Source organism: Ranitomeya imitator, chromosome 5, assembly GCF_032444005.1.
Source record: "Ranitomeya imitator isolate aRanImi1 chromosome 5, aRanImi1.pri, whole genome shotgun sequence".
NCBI classification, from domain to species: Eukaryota; Metazoa; Chordata; class Amphibia; order Anura; family Dendrobatidae; genus Ranitomeya; species Ranitomeya imitator.
In genome coordinates this window covers 201,833,521-201,857,491 of record NC_091286.1, presented here as the reverse complement: position 1 = coordinate 201,857,491, position 23,971 = coordinate 201,833,521, and positions in this window count along the sequence as shown.

Sequence of the window (23,971 nt, the reverse complement as noted above, 5' to 3'; positions counted from 1 at the left end):
CGAGGTACACATAAAATTGGCCATTTTTGTGCGCTAAAAGCTCTCATTTTTCATATTTCTAGTGCAGTAATGCAGTTCAAATTCCGTTTTTTCAAGTTTGCATGTTTTGGCGCTGCAGTGTGCTGCCCTATTTATTTAACTATATACGAGTTGGCGACTCTGGGTTCAGCACCTGTTCACACTCAGTCTATGTTTGGATGTGCAGATCAGGTTTTTTGAAATGTATTCTCTAGCCTTCTGATCGTGCACTCCCCGCCTCCTAGCTTCAGGTGTTTTAATTATAGTAGGTCCAATACCCCTCCACATAGAGAGAGAATTTGAGTCCAAGAAGAGGTTTCACATGTACCCATTCAGATGGAGACGTTTATTCTCAGTGAGGTAGGTCAAACGTAGGACCTCGTATAAGAGAGATGCCTTAACGTGGCTACGAGGTACACATAAAATTGGCCATTTTTGTGCGCTAAAAGCTCTCATTTTTCATATTTCTAGTGCAGTAATGCAGTTCAAATTCCGTTTTTTCAAGTTTGCATGTTTTGGCGCTGCAGTGTGCTGCCCTATTTATTTAACTATATACGAGTTGGCGACTCTGGGTTCAGCACCTGTTCACACTCAGTCTATGTTTGGATGTGCAGATCAGGTTTTTTGAAATGTATTCTCTAGCCTTCTGATCGTGCACTCCCCGCCTCCTAGCTTCAGGTGTTTTAATTATAGTAGGTCCAATACCCCTCCACATAGAGAGAGAATTTGAGTCCAAGAAGAGGTTTCACATGTACCCATTCAGATGGAGACGTTTATTCTCAGTGAGGTAGGTCAAACGTAGGACCTCGTATAAGAGAGATGCCTTAACGTGGCTACGAGGTACACATAAAATTGGCCATTTTTGTGCGCTAAAAGCTCTCATTTTTCATATTTCTAGTGCAGTAATGCAGTTCAAATTCCGTTTTTTCAAGTTTGCATGTTTTGGCGCTGCAGTGTGCTGCCCTATTTATTTAACTATATACGAGTTGGCGACTCTGGGTTCAGCACCTGTTCACACTCAGTCTATGTTTGGATGTGCAGATCAGGTTTTTTGAAATGTATTCTCTAGCCTTCTGATCGTGCACTCCCCGCCTCCTAGCTTCAGGTGTTTTAATTATAGTAGGTCCAATACCCCTCCACATAGAGAGAGAATTTGAGTCCAAGAAGAGGTTTCACATGTACCCATTCAGATGGAGACGTTTATTCTCAGTGAGGTAGGTCAAACGTAGGACCTCGTATAAGAGAGATGCCTTAACGTGGCTACGAGGTACACATAAAATTGGCCATTTTTGTGCGCTAAAAGCTCTCATTTTTCATATTTCTAGTGCAGTAATGCAGTTCAAATTCCGTTTTTTCAAGTTTGCATGTTTTGGCGCTGCAGTGTGCTGCCCTATTTATTTAACTATATACGAGTTGGCGACTCTGGGTTCAGCACCTGTTCACACTCAGTCTATGTTTGGATGTGCAGATCAGGTTTTTTGAAATGTATTCTCTAGCCTTCTGATCGTGCACTCCCCGCCTCCTAGCTTCAGGTGTTTTAATTATAGTAGGTCCAATACCCCTCCACATAGAGAGAGAATTTGAGTCCAAGAAGAGGTTTCACATGTACCCATTCAGATGGAGACGTTTATTCTCAGTGAGGTAGGTCAAACGTAGGACCTCGTATAAGAGAGATGCCTTAACGTGGCTACGAGGTACACATAAAATTGGCCATTTTTGTGCGCTAAAAGCTCTCATTTTTCATATTTCTAGTGCAGTAATGCAGTTCAAATTCCGTTTTTTCAAGTTTGCATGTTTTGGCGCTGCAGTGTGCTGCCCTATTTATTTAACTATATACGAGTTGGCGACTCTGGGTTCAGCACCTGTTCACACTCAGTCTATGTTTGGATGTGCAGATCAGGTTTTTTGAAATGTATTCTCTAGCCTTCTGATCGTGCACTCCCCGCCTCCTAGCTTCAGGTGTTTTAATTATAGTAGGTCCAATACCCCTCCACATAGAGAGAGAATTTGAGTCCAAGAAGAGGTTTCACATGTACCCATTCAGATGGAGACGTTTATTCTCAGTGAGGTAGGTCAAACGTAGGACCTCGTATAAGAGAGATGCCTTAACGTGGCTACGAGGTACATATAAAATTGGCCATTTTTGTGCGCTAAAAGCTCTCATTTTTCATATTTCTAGTGCAGTAATGCAGTTCAAATTCCGTTTTTTCAAGTTTGCATGTTTTGGCGCTGCAGTGTGCTGCCCTATTTATTTAACTATATACGAGTTGGCGACTCTGGGTTCAGCACCTGTTCACACTCAGTCTATGTTTGGATGTGCAGATCAGGTTTTTTGAAATGTATTCTCTAGCCTTCTGATCGTGCACTCCCCGCCTCCTAGCTTCAGGTGTTTTAATTATAGTAGGTCCAATACCCCTCCACATAGAGAGAGAATTTGAGTCCAAGAAGAGGTTTCACATGTACCCATTCAGATGGAGACGTTTATTCTCAGTGAGGTAGGTCAAACGTAGGACCTCGTATAAGAGAGATGCCTTAACGTGGCTACGAGGTACACATAAAATTGGCCATTTTTGTGCGCTAAAAGCTCTCATTTTTCATATTTCTAGTGCAGTAATGCAGTTCAAATTCCGTTTTTTCAAGTTTGCATGTTTTGGCGCTGCAGTGTGCTGCCCTATTTATTTAACTATATACGAGTTGGCGACTCTGGGTTCAGCACCTGTTCACACTCAGTCTATGTTTGGATGTGCAGATCAGGTTTTTTGAAATGTATTCTCTAGCCTTCTGATCGTGCACTCCCCGCCTCCTAGCTTCAGGTGTTTTAATTATAGTAGGTCCAATACCCCTCCACATAGAGAGAGAATTTGAGTCCAAGAAGAGGTTTCACATGTACCCATTCAGATGGAGACGTTTATTCTCAGTGAGGTAGGTCAAACGTAGGACCTCGTATAAGAGAGATGCCTTAACGTGGCTACGAGGTACACATAAAATTGGCCATTTTTGTGCGCTAAAAGCTCTCATTTTTCATATTTCTAGTGCAGTAATGCAGTTCAAATTCCGTTTTTTCAAGTTTGCATGTTTTGGCGCTGCAGTGTGCTGCCCTATTTATTTAACTATATACGAGTTGGCGACTCTGGGTTCAGCACCTGTTCACACTCAGTCTATGTTTGGATGTGCAGATCAGGTTTTTTGAAATGTATTCTCTAGCCTTCTGATCGTGCACTCCCCGCCTCCTAGCTTCAGGTGTTTTAATTATAGTAGGTCCAATACCCCTCCACATAGAGAGAGAATTTGAGTCCAAGAAGAGGTTTCACATGTACCCATTCAGATGGAGACGTTTATTCTCAGTGAGGTAGGTCAAACGTAGGACCTCGTATAAGAGAGATGCCTTAACGTGGCTACGAGGTACACATAAAATTGGCCATTTTTGTGCGCTAAAAGCTCTCATTTTTCATATTTCTAGTGCAGTAATGCAGTTCAAATTCCGTTTTTTCAAGTTTGCATGTTTTGGCGCTGCAGTGTGCTGCCCTATTTATTTAACTATATACGAGTTGGCGACTCTGGGTTCAGCACCTGTTCACACTCAGTCTATGTTTGGATGTGCAGATCAGGTTTTTTGAAATGTATTCTCTAGCCTTCTGATCGTGCACTCCCCGCCTCCTAGCTTCAGGTGTTTTAATTATAGTAGGTCCAATACCCCTCCACATAGAGAGAGAATTTGAGTCCAAGAAGAGGTTTCACATGTACCCATTCAGATGGAGACGTTTATTCTCAGTGAGGTAGGTCAAACGTAGGACCTCGTATAAGAGAGATGCCTTAACGTGGCTACGAGGTACACATAAAATTGGCCATTTTTGTGCGCTAAAAGCTCTCATTTTTCATATTTCTAGTGCAGTAATGCAGTTCAAATTCCGTTTTTTCAAGTTTGCATGTTTTGGCGCTGCAGTGTGCTGCCCTATTTATTTAACTATATACGAGTTGGCGACTCTGGGTTCAGCACCTGTTCACACTCAGTCTATGTTTGGATGTGCAGATCAGGTTTTTTGAAATGTATTCTCTAGCCTTCTGATCGTGCACTCCCCGCCTCCTAGCTTCAGGTGTTTTAATTATAGTAGGTCCAATACCCCTCCACATAGAGAGAGAATTTGAGTCCAAGAAGAGGTTTCACATGTACCCATTCAGATGGAGACGTTTATTCTCAGTGAGGTAGGTCAAACGTAGGACCTCGTATAAGAGAGATGCCTTAACGTGGCTACGAGGTACACATAAAATTGGCCATATTTGTGCGCTAAAAGCTCTCATTTTTCATATTTCTAGTGCAGTAATGCAGTTCAAATTCCGTTTTTTCAAGTTTGCATGTTTTGGCGCTGCAGTGTGCTGCCCTATTTATTTAACTATATACGAGTTGGCGACTCTGGGTTCAGCACCTGTTCACACTCAGTCTATGTTTGGATGTGCAGATCAGGTTTTTTGAAATGTATTCTCTAGCCTTCTGATCGTGCACTCCCCGCCTCCTAGCTTCAGGTGTTTTAATTATAGTAGGTCCAATACCCCTCCACATAGAGAGAGAATTTGAGTCCAAGAAGAGGTTTCACATGTACCCATTCAGATGGAGACGTTTATTCTCAGTGAGGTAGGTCAAACGTAGGACCTCGTATAAGAGAGATGCCTTAACGTGGCTACGAGGTACACATAAAATTGGCCATTTTTGTGCGCTAAAAGCTCTCATTTTTCATATTTCTAGTGCAGTAATGCAGTTCAAATTCCGTTTTTTCAAGTTTGCATGTTTTGGCGCTGCAGTGTGCTGCCCTATTTATTTAACTATATACGAGTTGGCGACTCTGGGTTCAGCACCTGTTCACACTCAGTCTATGTTTGGATGTGCAGATCAGGTTTTTTGAAATGTATTCTCTAGCCTTCTGATCGTGCACTCCCCGCCTCCTAGCTTCAGGTGTTTTAATTATAGTAGGTCCAATACCCCTCCACATAGAGAGAGAATTTGAGTCCAAGAAGAGGTTTCACATGTACCCATTCAGATGGAGACGTTTATTCTCAGTGAGGTAGGTCAAACGTAGGACCTCGTATAAGAGAGATGCCTTAACGTGGCTACGAGGTACATATAAAATTGGCCATTTTTGTGCGCTAAAAGCTCTCATTTTTCATATTTCTAGTGCAGTAATGCAGTTCAAATTCCGTTTTTTCAAGTTTGCATGTTTTGGCGCTGCAGTGTGCTGCCCTATTTATTTAACTATATACGAGTTGGCGACTCTGGGTTCAGCACCTGTTCACACTCAGTCTATGTTTGGATGTGCAGATCAGGTTTTTTGAAATGTATTCTCTAGCCTTCTGATCGTGCACTCCCCGCCTCCTAGCTTCAGGTGTTTTAATTATAGTAGGTCCAATACCCCTCCACATAGAGATAGAATTTGAGTCCAAGAAGAGGTTTCACATGTACCCATTCAGATGGAGACGTTTATTCTCAGTGAGGTAGGTCAAACGTAGGACCTCGTATAAGAGAGATGCCTTAACGTGGCTACGAGGTACACATAAAATTGGCCATTTTTGTGCGCTAAAAGCTCTCATTTTTCATATTTCTAGTGCAGTAATGCAGTTCAAATTCCGTTTTTTCAAGTTTGCATGTTTTGGCGCTGCAGTGTGCTGCCCTATTTATTTAACTATATACAAGTTGGCGACTCTGGGTTCAGCACCTGTTCACACTCAGTCTATGTTTGGATGTGCAGATCAGGTTTTTTGAAATGTATTCTCTAGCCTTCTGATCGTGCACTCCCCGCCTCCTAGCTTCAGGTGTTTTAATTATAGTAGGTCCAATACCCCTCCACATAGAGAGAGAATTTGAGTCCAAGAAGAGGTTTCACATGTACCCATTCAGATGGAGACGTTTATTCTCAGTGAGGTAGGTCAAACGTAGGACCTCGTATAAGAGAGATGCCTTAACGTGGCTACGAGGTACACATAAAATTGGCCATTTTTGTGCGCTAAAAGCTCTCATTTTTCATATTTCTAGTGCAGTAATGCAGTTCAAATTCCGTTTTTTCAAGTTTGCATGTTTTGGCGCTGCAGTGTGCTGCCCTATTTATTTAACTATATACGAGTTGGCGACTCTGGGTTCAGCACCTGTTCACACTCAGTCTATGTTTGGATGTGCAGATCAGGTTTTTTGAAATGTATTCTCTAGCCTTCTGATCGTGCACTCCCCGCCTCCTAGCTTCAGGTGTTTTAATTATAGTAGGTCCAATACCCCTCCACATAGAGAGAGAATTTGAGTCCAAGAAGAGGTTTCACATGTACCCATTCAGATGGAGACGTTTATTCTCAGTGAGGTAGGTCAAACGTAGGACCTCGTATAAGAGAGATGCCTTAACGTGGCTACGAGGTACACATAAAATTGGCCATTTTTGTGCGCTAAAAGCTCTCATTTTTCATATTTCTAGTGCAGTAATGCAGTTCAAATTCTGTTTTTTCAAGTTTGCATGTTTTGGCGCTGCAGTGTGCTGCCCTATTTATTTAACTATATACGAGTTGGCGACTCTGGGTTCAGCACCTGTTCACACTCAGTCTATGTTTGGATGTGCAGATCAGGTTTTTTGAAATGTATTCTCTAGCCTTCTGATCGTGCACTCCCCGCCTCCTAGCTTCAGGTGTTTTAATTATAGTAGGTCCAATACCCCTCCACATAGAGAGAGAATTTGAGTCCAAGAAGAGGTTTCACATGTACCCATTCAGATGGAGACGTTTATTCTCAGTGAGGTAGGTCAAACGTAGGACCTCGTATAAGAGAGATGCCTTAACGTGGCTACGAGGTACACATAAAATTGGCCATTTTTGTGCGCTAAAAGCTCTCATTTTTCATATTTCTAGTGCAGTAATGCAGTTCAAATTCCGTTTTTTCAAGTTTGCATGTTTTGGCGCTGCAGTGTGCTGCCCTATTTATTTAACTATATACGAGTTGGCGACTCTGGGTTCAGCACCTGTTCACACTCAGTCTATGTTTGGATGTGCAGATCAGGTTTTTTGAAATGTATTCTCTAGCCTTCTGATCGTGCACTCCCCGCCTCCTAGCTTCAGGTGTTTTAATTATAGTAGGTCCAATACCCCTCCACATAGAGAGAGAATTTGAGTCCAAGAAGAGGTTTCACATGTACCCATTCAGATGGAGACGTTTATTCTCAGTGAGGTAGGTCAAACGTAGGACCTCGTATAAGAGAGATGCCTTAACGTGGCTACGAGGTACACATAAAATTGGCCATTTTTGTGCGCTAAAAGCTCTCATTTTTCATATTTCTAGTGCAGTAATGCAGTTCAAATTCCGTTTTTTCAAGTTTGCATGTTTTGGCGCTGCAGTGTGCTGCCCTATTTATTTAACTATATACGAGTTGGCGACTCTGGGTTCAGCACCTGTTCACACTCAGTCTATGTTTGGATGTGCAGATCAGGTTTTTTGAAATGTATTCTCTAGCCTTCTGATCGTGCACTCCCCGCCTCCTAGCTTCAGGTGTTTTAATTATAGTAGGTCCAATACCCCTCCACATAGAGAGAGAATTTGAGTCCAAGAAGAGGTTTCACATGTACCCATTCAGATGGAGACGTTTATTCTCAGTGAGGTAGGTCAAACGTAGGACCTCGTATAAGAGAGATGCCTTAACGTGGCTACGAGGTACACATAAAATTGGCCATTTTTGTGCGCTAAAAGCTCTCATTTTTCATATTTCTAGTGCAGTAATGCAGTTCAAATTCCGTTTTTTCAAGTTTGCATGTTTTGGCGCTGCAGTGTGCTGCCCTATTTATTTAACTATATACGAGTTGGCGACTCTGGGTTCAGCACCTGTTCACACTCAGTCTATGTTTGGATGTGCAGATCAGGTTTTTTGAAATGTATTCTCTAGCCTTCTGATCGTGCACTCCCCGCCTCCTAGCTTCAGGTGTTTTAATTATAGTAGGTCCAATACCCCTCCACATAGAGAGAGAATTTGAGTCCAAGAAGAGGTTTCACATGTACCCATTCAGATGGAGACGTTTATTCTCAGTGAGGTAGGTCAAACGTAGGACCTCGTATAAGAGAGATGCCTTAACGTGGCTACGAGGTACACATAAAATTGGCCATTTTTGTGCGCTAAAAGCTCTCATTTTTCATATTTCTAGTGCAGTAATGCAGTTCAAATTCTGTTTTTTCAAGTTTGCATGTTTTGGCGCTGCAGTGTGCTGCCCTATTTATTTAACTATATACGAGTTGGCGACTCTGGGTTCAGCACCTGTTCACACTCAGTCTATGTTTGGATGTGCAGATCAGGTTTTTTGAAATGTATTCTCTAGCCTTCTGATCGTGCACTCCCCGCCTCCTAGCTTCAGGTGTTTTAATTATAGTAGGTCCAATACCCCTCCACATAGAGAGAGAATTTGAGTCCAAGAAGAGGTTTCACATGTACCCATTCAGATGGAGACGTTTATTCTCAGTGAGGTAGGTCAAACGTAGGACCTCGTATAAGAGAGATGCCTTAACGTGGCTACGAGGTACACATAAAATTGGCCATTTTTGTGCGCTAAAAGCTCTCATTTTTCATATTTCTAGTGCAGTAATGCAGTTCAAATTCCGTTTTTTCAAGTTTGCATGTTTTGGCGCTGCAGTGTGCTGCCCTATTTATTTAACTATATACGAGTTGGCGACTCTGGGTTCAGCACCTGTTCACACTCAGTCTATGTTTGGATGTGCAGATCAGGTTTTTTGAAATGTATTCTCTAGCCTTCTGATCGTGCACTCCCCGCCTCCTAGCTTCAGGTGTTTTAATTATAGTAGGTCCAATACCCCTCCACATAGAGAGAGAATTTGAGTCCAAGAAGAGGTTTCACATGTACCCATTCAGATGGAGACGTTTATTCTCAGTGAGGTAGGTCAAACGTAGGACCTCGTATAAGAGAGATGCCTTAACGTGGCTACGAGGTACACATAAAATTGGCCATTTTTGTGCGCTAAAAGCTCTCATTTTTCATATTTCTAGTGCAGTAATGCAGTTCAAATTCCGTTTTTTCAAGTTTGCATGTTTTGGCGCTGCAGTGTGCTGCCCTATTTATTTAACTATATACGAGTTGGCGACTCTGGGTTCAGCACCTGTTCACACTCAGTCTATGTTTGGATGTGCAGATCAGGTTTTTTGAAATGTATTCTCTAGCCTTCTGATCGTGCACTCCCCGCCTCCTAGCTTCAGGTGTTTTAATTATAGTAGGTCCAATACCCCTCCACATAGAGAGAGAATTTGAGTCCAAGAAGAGGTTTCACATGTACCCATTCAGATGGAGACGTTTATTCTCAGTGAGGTAGGTCAAACGTAGGACCTCGTATAAGAGAGATGCCTTAACGTGGCTACGAGGTACACATAAAATTGGCCATTTTTGTGCGCTAAAAGCTCTCATTTTTCATATTTCTAGTGCAGTAATGCAGTTCAAATTCCGTTTTTTCAAGTTTGCATGTTTTGGCGCTGCAGTGTGCTGCCCTATTTATTTAACTATATACGAGTTGGCGACTCTGGGTTCAGCACCTGTTCACACTCAGTCTATGTTTGGATGTGCAAATCAGGTTTTTTGAAATGTATTCTCTAGCCTTCTGATCGTGCACTCCCCGCCTCCTAGCTTCAGGTGTTTTAATTATAGTAGGTCCAATACCCCTCCACATAGAGAGAGAATTTGAGTCCAAGAAGAGGTTTCACATGTACCCATTCAGATGGAGACGTTTATTCTCAGTGAGGTAGGTCAAACGTAGGACCTCGTATAAGAGAGATGCCTTAACGTGGCTACGAGGTACACATAAAATTGGCCATTTTTGTGCGCTAAAAGCTCTCATTTGTCATATTTCTAGTGCAGTAATGCAGTTCAAATTCCGTTTTTTCAAGTTTGCATGTTTTGGCGCTGCAGTGTGCTGCCCTATTTATTTAACTATATACGAGTTGGCGACTCTGGGTTCAGCACCTGTTCACACTCAGTCTATGTTTGGATGTGCAGATCAGGTTTTTTGAAATGTATTCTCTAGCCTTCTGATCGTGCACTCCCCGCCTCCTAGCTTCAGGTGTTTTAATTATAGTAGGTCCAATACCCCTCCACATAGAGAGAGAATTTGAGTCCAAGAAGAGGTTTCACATGTACCCATTCAGATGGAGACGTTTATTCTCAGTGAGGTAGGTCAAACGTAGGACCTCGTATAAGAGAGATGCCTTAACGTGGCTACGAGGTACACATAAAATTGGCCATTTTTGTGCGCTAAAAGCTCTCATTTTTCATATTTCTAGTGCAGTAATGCAGTTCAAATTCCGTTTTTTCAAGTTTGCATGTTTTGGCGCTGCAGTGTGCTGCCCTATTTATTTAACTATATACGAGTTGGCGACTCTGGGTTCAGCACCTGTTCACACTCAGTCTATGTTTGGATGTGCAGATCAGGTTTTTTGAAATGTATTCTCTAGCCTTCTGATCGTGCACTCCCCGCCTCCTAGCTTCAGGTGTTTTAATTATAGTAGGTCCAATACCCCTCCACATAGAGAGAGAATTTGAGTCCAAGAAGAGGTTTCACATGTACCCATTCAGATGGAGACGTTTATTCTCAGTGAGGTAGGTCAAACGTAGGACCTCGTATAAGAGAGATGCCTTAACGTGGCTACGAGGTACACATAAAATTGGCCATTTTTGTGCGCTAAAAGCTCTCATTTTTCATATTTCTAGTGCAGTAATGCAGTTCAAATTCCGTTTTTTCAAGTTTGCATGTTTTGGCGCTGCAGTGTGCTGCCCTATTTATTTAACTATATACGAGTTGGCGACTCTGGGTTCAGCACCTGTTCACACTCAGTCTATGTTTGGATGTGCAGATCAGGTTTTTTGAAATGTATTCTCTAGCCTTCTGATCGTGCACTCCCCGCCTCCTAGCTTCAGGTGTTTTAATTATAGTAGGTCCAATACCCCTCCACATAGAGAGAGAATTTGAGTCCAAGAAGAGGTTTCACATGTACCCATTCAGATGGAGACGTTTATTCTCAGTGAGGTAGGTCAAACGTAGGACCTCGTATAAGAGAGATGCCTTAACGTGGCTACGAGGTACACATAAAATTGGCCATTTTTGTGCGCTAAAAGCTCTCATTTTTCATATTTCTAGTGCAGTAATGCAGTTCAAATTCCGTTTTTTCAAGTTTGCATGTTTTGGCGCTGCAGTGTGCTGCCCTATTTATTTAACTATATACGAGTTGGCGACTCTGGGTTCAGCACCTGTTCACACTCAGTCTATGTTTGGATGTGCAGATCAGGTTTTTTGAAATGTATTCTCTAGCCTTCTGATCGTGCACTCCCCGCCTCCTAGCTTCAGGTGTTTTAATTATAGTAGGTCCAATACCCCTCCACATAGAGAGAGAATTTGAGTCCAAGAAGAGGTTTCACATGTACCCATTCAGATGGAGACGTTTATTCTCAGTGAGGTAGGTCAAACGTAGGACCTCGTATAAGAGAGATGCCTTAACGTGGCTACGAGGTACACATAAAATTGGCCATTTTTGTGCGCTAAAAGCTCTCATTTTTCATATTTCTAGTGCAGTAATGCAGTTCAAATTCCGTTTTTTCAAGTTTGCATGTTTTGGCGCTGCAGTGTGCTGCCCTATTTATTTAACTATATACGAGTTGGCGACTCTGGGTTCAGCACCTGTTCACACTCAGTCTATGTTTGGATGTGCAAATCAGGTTTTTTGAAATGTATTCTCTAGCCTTCTGATCGTGCACTCCCCGCCTCCTAGCTTCAGGTGTTTTAATTATAGTAGGTCCAATACCCCTCCACATAGAGAGAGAATTTGAGTCCAAGAAGAGGTTTCACATGTACCCATTCAGATGGAGACGTTTATTCTCAGTGAGGTAGGTCAAACGTAGGACCTCGTATAAGAGAGATGCCTTAACGTGGCTACGAGGTACACATAAAATTGGCCATTTTTGTGCGCTAAAAGCTCTCATTTGTCATATTTCTAGTGCAGTAATGCAGTTCAAATTCCGTTTTTTCAAGTTTGCATGTTTTGGCGCTGCAGTGTGCTGCCCTATTTATTTAACTATATACGAGTTGGCGACTCTGGGTTCAGCACCTGTTCACACTCAGTCTATGTTTGGATGTGCAGATCAGGTTTTTTGAAATGTATTCTCTAGCCTTCTGATCGTGCACTCCCCGCCTCCTAGCTTCAGGTGTTTTAATTATAGTAGGTCCAATACCCCTCCACATAGAGAGAGAATTTGAGTCCAAGAAGAGGTTTCACATGTACCCATTCAGATGGAGACGTTTATTCTCAGTGAGGTAGGTCAAACGTAGGACCTCGTATAAGAGAGATGCCTTAACGTGGCTACGAGGTACACATAAAATTGGCCATTTTTGTGCGCTAAAAGCTCTCATTTTTCATATTTCTAGTGCAGTAATGCAGTTCAAATTCCGTTTTTTCAAGTTTGCATGTTTTGGCGCTGCAGTGTGCTGCCCTATTTATTTAACTATATACGAGTTGGCGACTCTGGGTTCAGCACCTGTTCACACTCAGTCTATGTTTGGATGTGCAGATCAGGTTTTTTGAAATGTATTCTCTAGCCTTCTGATCGTGCACTCCCCGCCTCCTAGCTTCAGGTGTTTTAATTATAGTAGGTCCAATACCCCTCCACATAGAGAGAGAATTTGAGTCCAAGAAGAGGTTTCACATGTACCCATTCAGATGGAGACGTTTATTCTCAGTGAGGTAGGTCAAACGTAGGACCTCGTATAAGAGAGATGCCTTAACGTGGCTACGAGGTACACATAAAATTGGCCATTTTTGTGCGCTAAAAGCTCTCATTTTTCATATTTCTAGTGCAGTAATGCAGTTCAAATTCCGTTTTTTCAAGTTTGCATGTTTTGGCGCTGCAGTGTGCTGCCCTATTTATTTAACTATATACGAGTTGGCGACTCTGGGTTCAGCACCTGTTCACACTCAGTCTATGTTTGGATGTGCAGATCAGGTTTTTTGAAATGTATTCTCTAGCCTTCTGATCGTGCACTCCCCGCCTCCTAGCTTCAGGTGTTTTAATTATAGTAGGTCCAATACCCCTCCACATAGAGAGAGAATTTGAGTCCAAGAAGAGGTTTCACATGTACCCATTCAGATGGAGACGTTTATTCTCAGTGAGGTAGGTCAAACGTAGGACCTCGTATAAGAGAGATGCCTTAACGTGGCTACGAGGTACACATAAAATTGGCCATTTTTGTGCGCTAAAAGCTCTCATTTTTCATATTTCTAGTGCAGTAATGCAGTTCAAATTCCGTTTTTTCAAGTTTGCATGTTTTGGCGCTGCAGTGTGCTGCCCTATTTATTTAACTATATACGAGTTGGCGACTCTGGGTTCAGCACCTGTTCACACTCAGTCTATGTTTGGATGTGCAGATCAGGTTTTTTGAAATGTATTCTCTAGCCTTCTGATCGTGCACTCCCCGCCTCCTAGCTTCAGGTGTTTTAATTATAGTAGGTCCAATACCCCTCCACATAGAGAGAGAATTTGAGTCCAAGAAGAGGTTTCACATGTACCCATTCAGATGGAGACGTTTATTCTCAGTGAGGTAGGTCAAACGTAGGACCTCGTATAAGAGAGATGCCTTAACGTGGCTACGAGGTACACATAAAATTGGCCATTTTTGTGCGCTAAAAGCTCTCATTTTTCAAATGCCTCTAGAAGTATATGAGAGATACTTCAGTCGACTAGTGATTCCAGAGGATGGCCGAGTGATACGACTGACCGCCGCAAATAATGGTCAATTGTCAGTCAAAGTGATCGTGTGGATGCAACTAAAAATGTTTGGTCAAGAGCTGGGGCAGAAAGGGGTAGTACTGGTGGATCACCCCCCTAGAAGAGGGATGGAAGTGACGCTCGGAATGAACGTGCTGTGAGATTTGAATCACCAGATGTATGCCAGTGAAGGACCCCGATACTGGGCCCGTGCGACAAGACACCGACCCACACAGAGAATTCTACACCGTCTAGTGCTGAGTTGCGACTTGCTGAAAAGTGCGGTCCCAGGTGGCCGGGTGGGCCGGGTCCGAGTGACTTCGAGGGCCCCGATCCTGCTGGGACCCAGACAAGAGGAACTCTTAATGCTGCCTGTGGGAGCTGCACAGAGATTGAATGGGCTTGAAGTGCTACTTGAGCCCGCCCGAGAGGGTTCCTCATTTGCCAAGGTACATGTGGCCCGGTCTTTGGCGATTGTGAAGAATGGACGAGTGCCGGTCCGATGCATCAATGTTTTAGATGAAGCTGTTGCAATTCCCGCTGGGACCATACTGGCTGAACTGTTCGTGCCGGCAGAGAAGGTGCCGGAAAATGCAGGGTTCGAATTGCGACCAGACCAACAGTCATCCTGGACATTCGCGGTCGAGGTAGGCCGGACTGAACCTCCTACGGAGGAATGGAATGTTCATGTGATCATGGAGCAGATGGGAGTGGATCGGGAGAAGCTGACCCCCGTGCAGTTGGAGCAGTTGGAGAGAGTTTTGTGGGAACATCAAGAGACATTTTCCCGACATGGAGAGGACTTCGGGTGTACCCAGACGATTGAGCATGAGATTCCAACGGGGGATACTCCACCCATTAGAGAAAGATATCGTCAAATTCCTCCGGCGCTCTATCAAGAGGTGGCCAGTATGCTGGACAACCAAGTGATCCGAGAGAGCCGGAGTCCCTGGGCGGCCCCTGTAGTCTTGGTCCGCAAGAAGGATGGGACACTCCGATTTTGTGTGGACTATCGGAAATTGAATGCCCACACCGTACTGGACGCATATCCTTTACCCCGTATTGAAGAATCCCTGTCGGCCCTGGGTCGGGCCAAGTATTTCTCAACGTTGGATTTGGCAAGCGGGTACTGTCAGGTCCCAGTGGCTGAAAAAGATCGGGCCAAGACGGCGTTTGTCTTGCCAATGGGGCTCTTTGAGTTCAACCGGATGCCCTTTGGCCTCGCTACCGCCCCAGGAACCTTCCAACGCCTGATGGAACATTGCTTGGGCGATCTAAATTTTGAATCAGTCCTGATATATCTAGACGACATTGTGGTGTTCGGAACCTCATTTGAAGATCATCTGGAGAAGCTGCGTCAAGTTCTCCGGTGGCTCAAGAGCTACGGCCTGAAAATAAAGCCAAAAAAATGTCAACTGTTACGAAACCAGATTGAATATTTGGGGCATCTGGTGACCCCGGACGGGGTACTACCTTTAGCCAGTAAGATTAAGGCGGTACAAGAGTGGCCACCTCCTTGTGACCTGCGAGAAGTGCGGGCCTTCCTGGGCCTAGCAGGATACTATCGGCGGTTTGTGCCTAAATTCTCACAAGTGGTGAGTCCCTTGAATGAACTTTTGAGAGGGACAGCGCTGGGTCCTCGAAATCGCCCCATTCCATGGGGGCCCCTACAGAAAAAGGCATTTGATGGAGTGAAAACCGCCCTAACGAGTGCCCCATTGCTGGCCTACGCCCGGTTTGACACCCCTTTTTTGTTGTATACCGATGGTAGTCTTCATGGGTTGGGGGCAGTACTAGCACAGGTGCAGGACGGCCGAGAACGAGTGATTTCTTATGGCAGCAGATCTTTAAGAGACTCCGAGCGAAATCCGGCTAACTACAGCTCATTCCGGCTGGAATTGCTGGCCCTGGTGTGGGCAATGACAGAACGCTTCGCCGAGTATCTAACAGGAGCTGAGGTGCTAGTCATGACAGATAACAACCCGCTAGCTCACTTAGAGAATGCAAAACTGGGGGCGTTGGAGCAGCGGTGGGTCGCCAGACTGGCCAAGTTCAATTACCGCATTAAATTTCGCTCTGGTCGAGAGAACGGCAATGCAGATGCATTGTCAAGGGTGCCCCTTGGGTCATCCGGGGAAGATGTTGACAAACAACTTGAGGATACTGAAACTCCAGCTTTGGGGCAGATACCTATCTTCCAAAGTGTGGTACACTCAAGTGGGGTGGCCACCGGGATGCCCTGTGTCCTGGGTAAAACACCCTCAGATTGGACAAGAGTCCAGGATGAGTGTCCGGACATTGCACTTGTGCGCCGTTGGGTACAAAACAAGGCCTGGCCCAGTGCAGAGTACAAGGCTCAGTTGTCCATGGAAGGAATGAAACTCCTTCGACAATGGGATAAATTGTGTGTGGAGCAAGGTCTTTTGTATCGTAAGGTGTACCTGCCATCGGAGCTGCAGCATCGGTACCAACTGATAATTCCTGTGGGGATGGGGCCGGTGGTCGCTCGTGAGGCGCATGAGAAGGGGGCCCATTTTGGAAGTGAAAAGACACTTCAGTGGTTGCAGCGAGTCCTCTACTGCCCTGAGTTGGGAGGGATGGTGGCCGACGCGTGTCGGCAGTGCCGAATTTGTGGGCTCAACAAAAGCACTGAGCAGCGGGCTCCCACACAGTCTATTAAGACTTCAGCTCCACTGGAGCTACTCATGATTGACTACGTGTTGATAGGGTACTCTACGTCAGGGTACTCCTATTGCCTGGTGATGACAGATCACTTTACCAAGTATGCTGTAGCGGTGCCGACAAGAGATCAGACGGCCAAGTCGGCGGCTGAGGCAGTGTGCCGACATTTCTTCCAAGTGTTCGGGTGTCCGCAGAGAATACATTCAGATCAAGGGGCCTGCTTTCAGGGGACGCTGATGAAAGAGTTGCACCAGCTCTATGGTATCGAGCAGTCGAGAACAACGCCTTACCACCCTCAGGGTAATGGGGCGTGTGAGCGTTTTAATCGGACCCTGTTGCAAATGTTGAGGTCCTTAGAGAGTCAGCAACAGACATGCTGGCCTGAGTATCTCCCCGAATTGATGTGGGCTTACAATAACAGGGTGCACAGTACTACTGGTTACTCACCACACATGTTGATGTTTGGTAGACCTGGCCGAGACATTGAGAATTTGAACATGCCAGATCCCTCCTCCGCCCCCCTTCGGACTGCATCCGAGTGGGTACGAGAGCATCGGCGGCGGTTGAGGGTGGTGCATCAGGTGGTGGGCGACCGCCTTCGACAGGTGGTCCATAAGGACACGCGACCTGTACAAACACAGCTGTTCTCTCCGGGGGACAGAGTGTTGGTGAGGACAAAACGACGGTCAGGAAAGCTGAGTGACCGATGGGAGGCGATACCGTATCTGATAAAAAAACAGGTGAACCCTGAGATTCCAGTGTACGAGGTCGAACCGGTGGGGACAGGGGGGCCAACCAGTAATTTGCATCGTAACATGTTACAACGGTGCTGGTTTGAAGATTCGGCGCCTACCCCCCTAGAGCCAGAGGCCATGTTCCAAGGGGCGGAAGCTCTGAATGATCTTGAGTTTGATGGTGTGCTTACTCCTGCGCCTGCTTATTTGCCCCCTGTGACCGATCTGGCCTCGGGTGATGAGAATGTTGGGGATATGGATGATGTTGTTGAGGAGAGTGCATCAGGTCAACTGCTTGGTCCTGACGCTGTATCACAGGACATCGAGCCGCAGGAGGAGACAACTCCACTTACGCCCACTAACACGACCACGGAAGAGACTCTAGCTCCCTCTAAGGTCGCACCTGTTGATGTAGGACTCAGGAGAACTACACGATCTACGGCAGGAATACCGCCTCAGCGATATGCTCAAGATGAATTTGAGTGGGAAGGTATGTCGAGGACGCCAACCTCTAGTGGGGTGGCATGTAAGAGGGTGAACTGTAGTCCCACTGAGAGGGCACTAGGACCCTGTGGTTTTTGCCTGTTGCAGCAGAGGACAGACCTCCCAGAGACAATGTGTGCTGCGGGGTGGGGTCTAGTGTCTCGAGTGTAAAGTGAAAGTAGGAAGTGAGAGCTGAGAGAGAAAAGGCGGGAAGAAAAGGAGAAGCTGCTGTGAGATCTTAAAAAGAGACTGTGTGGATTTACTGCAAGTGTTTTTGGAGGAAAAGAAGCTTTTGAGAGACTTTTTGTTGCTAACGTTCCCCTGGAGAAGAGCTAACCTTTTGTTTAACTCTGTGAGAGACTTGTGTTGCTAACGTTTCCTGGAGAGGAGCTAACCCTTTATCTAAGAAAAGACGGAGACTTTGCTAAGAACCCAGTACGAATTTGGAAGTCTGTGGATTCCCTGTGCATTGAGTGGAGAAACAAGTCTGGACAGACTGCTGATACAGAGACGGACGGATTGTCGTGGAAGCATTCCTAGGAGCTACAGAAGCAGAGACTACATCGTGAGACCACTAACTAAGTCCCCGGCGTTTGGGCTCGGCATCGGCCGACAAGACAAGAGGAGCTTGCTGTAACTTATTGGCGCTGAAGATATGGACTGGCTACAGCCTCTGCGGATTCCTGCCTGAGAGGAAATCCATCTCAGGATACGGTACCATAGTTATAGATACCCGGGTATCTCTGCTCAGAGTGTTAAATTGTTACTTTAGAGGTGTATCTTATATTAGAGTTGTGTAAGTTATACTCAATGTGCCATTCCAGGGGCTCCCTTAATAACACTACATTCAATTTACACTTGTTCCTGTTTTTAGTTGCCTGTTAGGTAAATTTCTTACTAGTCTGTTGTAGTATACAGTTCTCAGGAGACCTTTGAGTGGCACAGTGATTTCAGCTGCTGCTGAATTAGTGTATCTTTGGGGTGCATCTGCCTTAATATTCTCCATATTACCTTGATTATTTTGCCTTTGAGTAAATACCGTTGGAGATTTCTGCCTTGGTTTTGGTTTGTGACTCACTGGATCTTATTCGGACCTCTGGTCATTACAGGTCTACTTTCCAAAATGGTGTCACTTGTGGGGGGTTTCAATGTTTAGGTACATCAGGGGCTCTCCAAACGAAACATGGCGTCCCATCTCAATTCCAGTCAATTTTGCATTGAAAAGTCAAATGGCGCTCCTTCGCTTCCAAGCTCTGCCATGCGCCCAAACAGTAGTTTACCCCCACATGTGGGGTATCGGCGTACTCAGGACAAATTGTACAACAATGTTTGGGGTCCATTTTCTCCTGTTACCCTTGGTAAAATAAAACAAATTGGAGCTGAATTAAATTTTTTGTGAAAAAAAGTTAAATGTTCATTTTTATTTAAACATTCCAAAAATTCCTGTGAAGCACCAGAAGGGTTAATACACTTCTTGAATATGGTTTTGAGCACCTTGAGGGGTGTAGTTTTTAGAATGGTGTCACACTTGGGTATTTTCTATCATATAGACCCCTCAAAATGACTTCAAATGAGATGTGGTCCCTAAAAAAAATGATGTTGTAAAAATGAGAAATTGCTGGTCAACTTTTAACCCTTATAACTCCCTAAAAAAAAAATTTTGGTTCCAAAATTGTGCTGATGTAAAGTAGACATGTGGGAAATGTTACTTATTAAGTATTTTGTGTGACATATCTCTGTGATTTAATTGCATACAAATTCAAAGTTGGAAAATTGCGAAATTTTCATAATTTTTGCCAAATTTCCGTTTTTTTCACAAATAAACGCAGTTACTATCAAAGAATTTTTACCATTGTCATGAAGTACAATATGTCACGAGAAAACAATGTCAGAATCACTGGGATCCGTTGAAGCGTTCCAGAGTTATAACTTCATAAAGGGACAGTGGTCAGAATTGTAAAAATTGGCCCGCTCATTAACGTGCAAACCACCCTTGGGGGTAAAGGGGTTAAAGTGTTAATCAACATTCTTCTTATCTTTCTTCTACATATGCAGGACTATCTGTCTACCCCCACGGGCCTACTGCATTTACTTTCCTAAAACTTATCATTTTATTTAAAGTACATCACTCTAACATTTTATTCTAAGCATCATAAAACATTCTATCACTATCTAACCTGCTACATATTATCTGCTATGTAAACATTATTGCTAACTAATTTCCTAAGGCAACGTGCAACAAGTAAACATTCCCTTTAAGAGGAAACTCAAGTATTTTTCGAGGTAGTGCAAACAATCAACAAGTCAGTCATCAACTTTTAAACAGCAAAACTTTCACGAAGTCCTCAGGGACAGTTTCTTTGCAAAGTCTTCTATTAGTTAAACCAGTAGAGAGCACCTTTAAGAAGGTGCAAACTATGTACAACGGACAGTTTGTGAACCATTCACCGTCCATGATTCCAGTGTTCTTTAGAAACAATGATCAACTTGTGCAAAACTTGAAACAATAGGGATCCCGGGTAAACAAAAGGATCCCTTTAAGTGTTAACCCAGGATGGGTTTTAAAGTAGCAAAGAAACAGGGAAAGTTTTAAAAGAACTATTTACATTTTCAGGGTTTCGAGGTTTATTCTAGTTCTCGAGGTAGCAATGGTCGAGGTAGCCCGGCTGGATACTGGCGGCTACCTGGTGCTACATAGGGGGCTCCCTCACTCCAGATTGGGGTTTGCATACCCACAGTCTTCTGTTTAGGAGCAGCTGGAGCACAGGCCAACAGTCAACTCCTTGGCCACCACAGTGGTAGTGGTGGCGATGGTACATGTCGTGGTCCGGATGATGGTACACGTCGGGGTAACGGTTGTGGTCTTTGTAATAGCAGTAGTCTGGACGCAAGGTGGCACTGTTGCCACAGGAGACAATTGGGCTGGAGCTTTGGCATGGTGCACCACAGAGTCTCTCTTTTTGTGCACGTTTATGGTGAAACAGCCCTTCTCACCAAAGTGCCTGGTGTAGGTGACTATGTCTCCCGGGTAAAGGTCTCGGTCTGGATGGCCCTCCCGAAGGTGGGATTCCACGTCCCTCCTATTTACAAAGACCTCGGCGTACAGTCCTTGCTCTTTGATGAAGCCCCATCCTCCTCGGAGTTTGAAGGCGACAACTGTGCCCTGCTTACGCGGGGCCTGGTGAGTGTTGCGGTCCTTTTTGGCCTGAGCCTTGACTGCTAGGTCTCATTGGTCATGAGCCTGACGTTGGGCCTGGTATTCCTCCTCTTTCTCCTCCCACTTCCGGGCAAGATGGGCCTGGTATTCCTCCCAACTTAGCACTTCCACTGTCTCTCCCTTTTGTCGTTCTGCCCCGGGGAACCCCATGAAATCCAATCCGGGATTCACCCAGCGGTACACAGTCCGCTCCTCATAGACCTCACCCAGCAGGGTGGTGGGCGAAATTGGGGTCTTCAGGAATTGCTCCATGCCCGTGGCCTGGTCCCAGGGCTCGAGGCGCTGGAGGCGGTGAGTGTTATGATCAGGTGGCCTTGGAGCAGCATGAAATGACCTTCGCTGGAGCAGTGGTAACTATACTGACCGCAAACCCTGATCCTATCACCGCAACTAGAAGTAGCCGTGGGGTGTGCCTAACCAGACCTAGACACCTCGACACAGCCGGAGAACTAAATATCCCTAAAGATGGAAATAGGAAAACTCTCTTGCCTCAGAGTAGACCCCCAAAGGATAGACAGCCCCCCACAAATAATGACTGTGAGTTGGAGAGGAAAAGACAAACGCAGACTGAAAACAGGGATAAGCAAAGGAGGCCACTTCTACCTAGAAAGGAAAGGAAAGTACAGGATACTATGCGGTCAGCATAAAACACTACAAAATATCCACAGCAGAAAAATACAAAAACTCCACCACCTAACTAAAGATGTGGAGAGTATATCTGCGACTCCAGCGAATCCAACTAGTCTGAGAAAAACATCAGGCACAGTCTAGCAGGAACAAAATAGAAACAAGATAGCACACAAAATAAACACACAGCAGTGTGTCTAAAACAAAATGAAGCAAACACTTAACTTTGCTGAATTGGCAGTAAGCAGGAGAGGCCAGGCAGGACCAACACTTCCAAAGGAACAATGGACAACTGGCAGGGACTAAAGAGTCCTGCAAAGCTATATACCCCAGTCAGCTTTGCAATTAGCAGATACACCTGTCCAATCCTGCAGTCCAGGCACAACTGCATTACCCTCTACAACCACCGGAGGGAGCCCAAAAGCAGAATTCACAACAGGTGAGCACCGTGGGGAGGTGGCACTGCGACAGGGTCCACTAGCTGGTCCTCAGTCACCGGGGCAGGTGTTGTGAATTCTGTGGCTGAATTCATTCCTGTGGTCACAAGTGGTACTGCAGCTTCTGAGCTTCCTCCCTCAGGTGTTCTGGTGAGCTCGTTAACTGCTTCATTACTTAACTCCGCCTGATGCTGCTATCCTTGCTCCTTGTCAATGTTTCAGTGTTGGATCTGAGCTTCTCCTGATTGTTCCTGTGACCTGCTGCTCTGTATAGCTAAGTGCTTTTTGCTTTTTTGTTGCTTTTTTTCTGTCCAGCTTGTCTTTTGTTTTGCTGGAAGCTCTGAGACGCAAAGGGTGTACCGCCGTGCCGTTAGTTCGGCACGGTGGGGTTTTTTTTGCCCCCTTTGCGTGGTTTTGCTTTAGGGTTTTTTGTAGACTGCAAAGTTCGCTTTACTGTCCTCGCTCTGTCCTAGAATATCGGGCCCCACTTTGCTGAATCTATTTCATCCCTACGTTTTGTCTTTTCATCTTACTCACAGTCATTATATGTGGGGGGCTGCCTTTTCCTTTGGGGAATTTCTCTGGGGCAAGTCAGGCCTATTTTTCTATCTTCAGGCTAGCTAGTTTCTTAGGCTGTGCCGAGTTGCCTAGGTAGTTGTTAGGCGCAATCCACAGCCGCTTTTAGTTGTGTTTAGGATAGGATCAGGTGTGCAGTCTACAGAGTTTCCACGTCTCAGAGCTCGTTCTTGTATTTTTGGGTATTTGTCAGATCACTGTGTGCGCTCTGATCGCTAAGCACACTGTGTTTCTGGATTGCCTTCATAACACCTGTCATTAGCAAACATAACAGGCAGGGTCAGTGTCCTTACCTGCCACCACGGTGTCCCGGATGTCGACTTGCTCTGCCAGCGGCGGTGTCTGTGATGGTGTCGGTAGCAGCTCAGGTAGCGGTGCAGGGACTGATGTCAGCGCCAGTGGATCTTCTGCAGGCGCCACCTGGTACGAGGCCTTGGTCTTCACTTGCAGCTGCAGGAGTTGGTCTATCAGCTCCTCCATCCCAATCTGCAGGGAGTCAGCGTCAGCGGTGAAGGTTTGGCTGCGGTGCCCTTCCGGGTAGCTGGGGGAGTCTCCTGCTCTGACCCCATGCTCTGGCTCTGGGCGGCTGGCCATGGCATCCTCCACGTGGCTGGTGTCTTCCTCGTACTTTTCCCGCTCTCCTCCACGGGCGGTTTCTGTTTCGTTGTCTCCGCCCGCCATTGAGGATCAGGAGGCGGATCTCAGCTGCTGACGGACACGTCCTCAAGGTACAAAGATATTTGGACTGGGCAGCCATTGTTTTACGCGCTCCTCAGTTCGTTCACGCCCACAACTTCACGCCCTTCTTCTTCTCCAGCGCTCCTCATGGCGCAGTAATGGCGGTGGTTTTGGTGGGAATTTTGGCAGCAATTATCAATACACAGTCTTTCAGCAAAAACAGTTCAAATACGATGCTGGCACAATTCTTAGGTGCACATGACCCGATTTTTCAGGCTTAAGTAGATCCTGTTCGTGACACCAAAGTTGGAGCGCCCCCACGTCAGGGCAATGGGGTACTTGGATCCGGGCCCTTCTGTAGTCTGTGGGGATGTCATGGTGGCTAGACCCAGTCCGTGGCCCTTTGAGGGGCATCCAATAAAAGGACAACAGTTTATAGGATAGTGTTCGTGATGCCACTTGTGGTATTCGGTCAGGGTGACCGACGCTGCTTAGGGGTCCACTGGGGTGGTGTTATGGCAGCTAGATGGTATACCTTCCCACAGGTGAAGTATGTCCCCAGGGCTTCCCAGTGTGCAGATGGTGGATGGTGCAAGGCGCAGTGAATAATGAGGACACAAGGGTGCAGTCTCTTTACCTTTACTGAAGACTTCAGCATCCACAGTCCAGGGTAGGGACCACAGGGCAGGCAGAGTCCGGTCGGTCTGAAGGCAAATCCAGAATTCTCTTATCCAGGAGGAATTCAATAGCCTTCC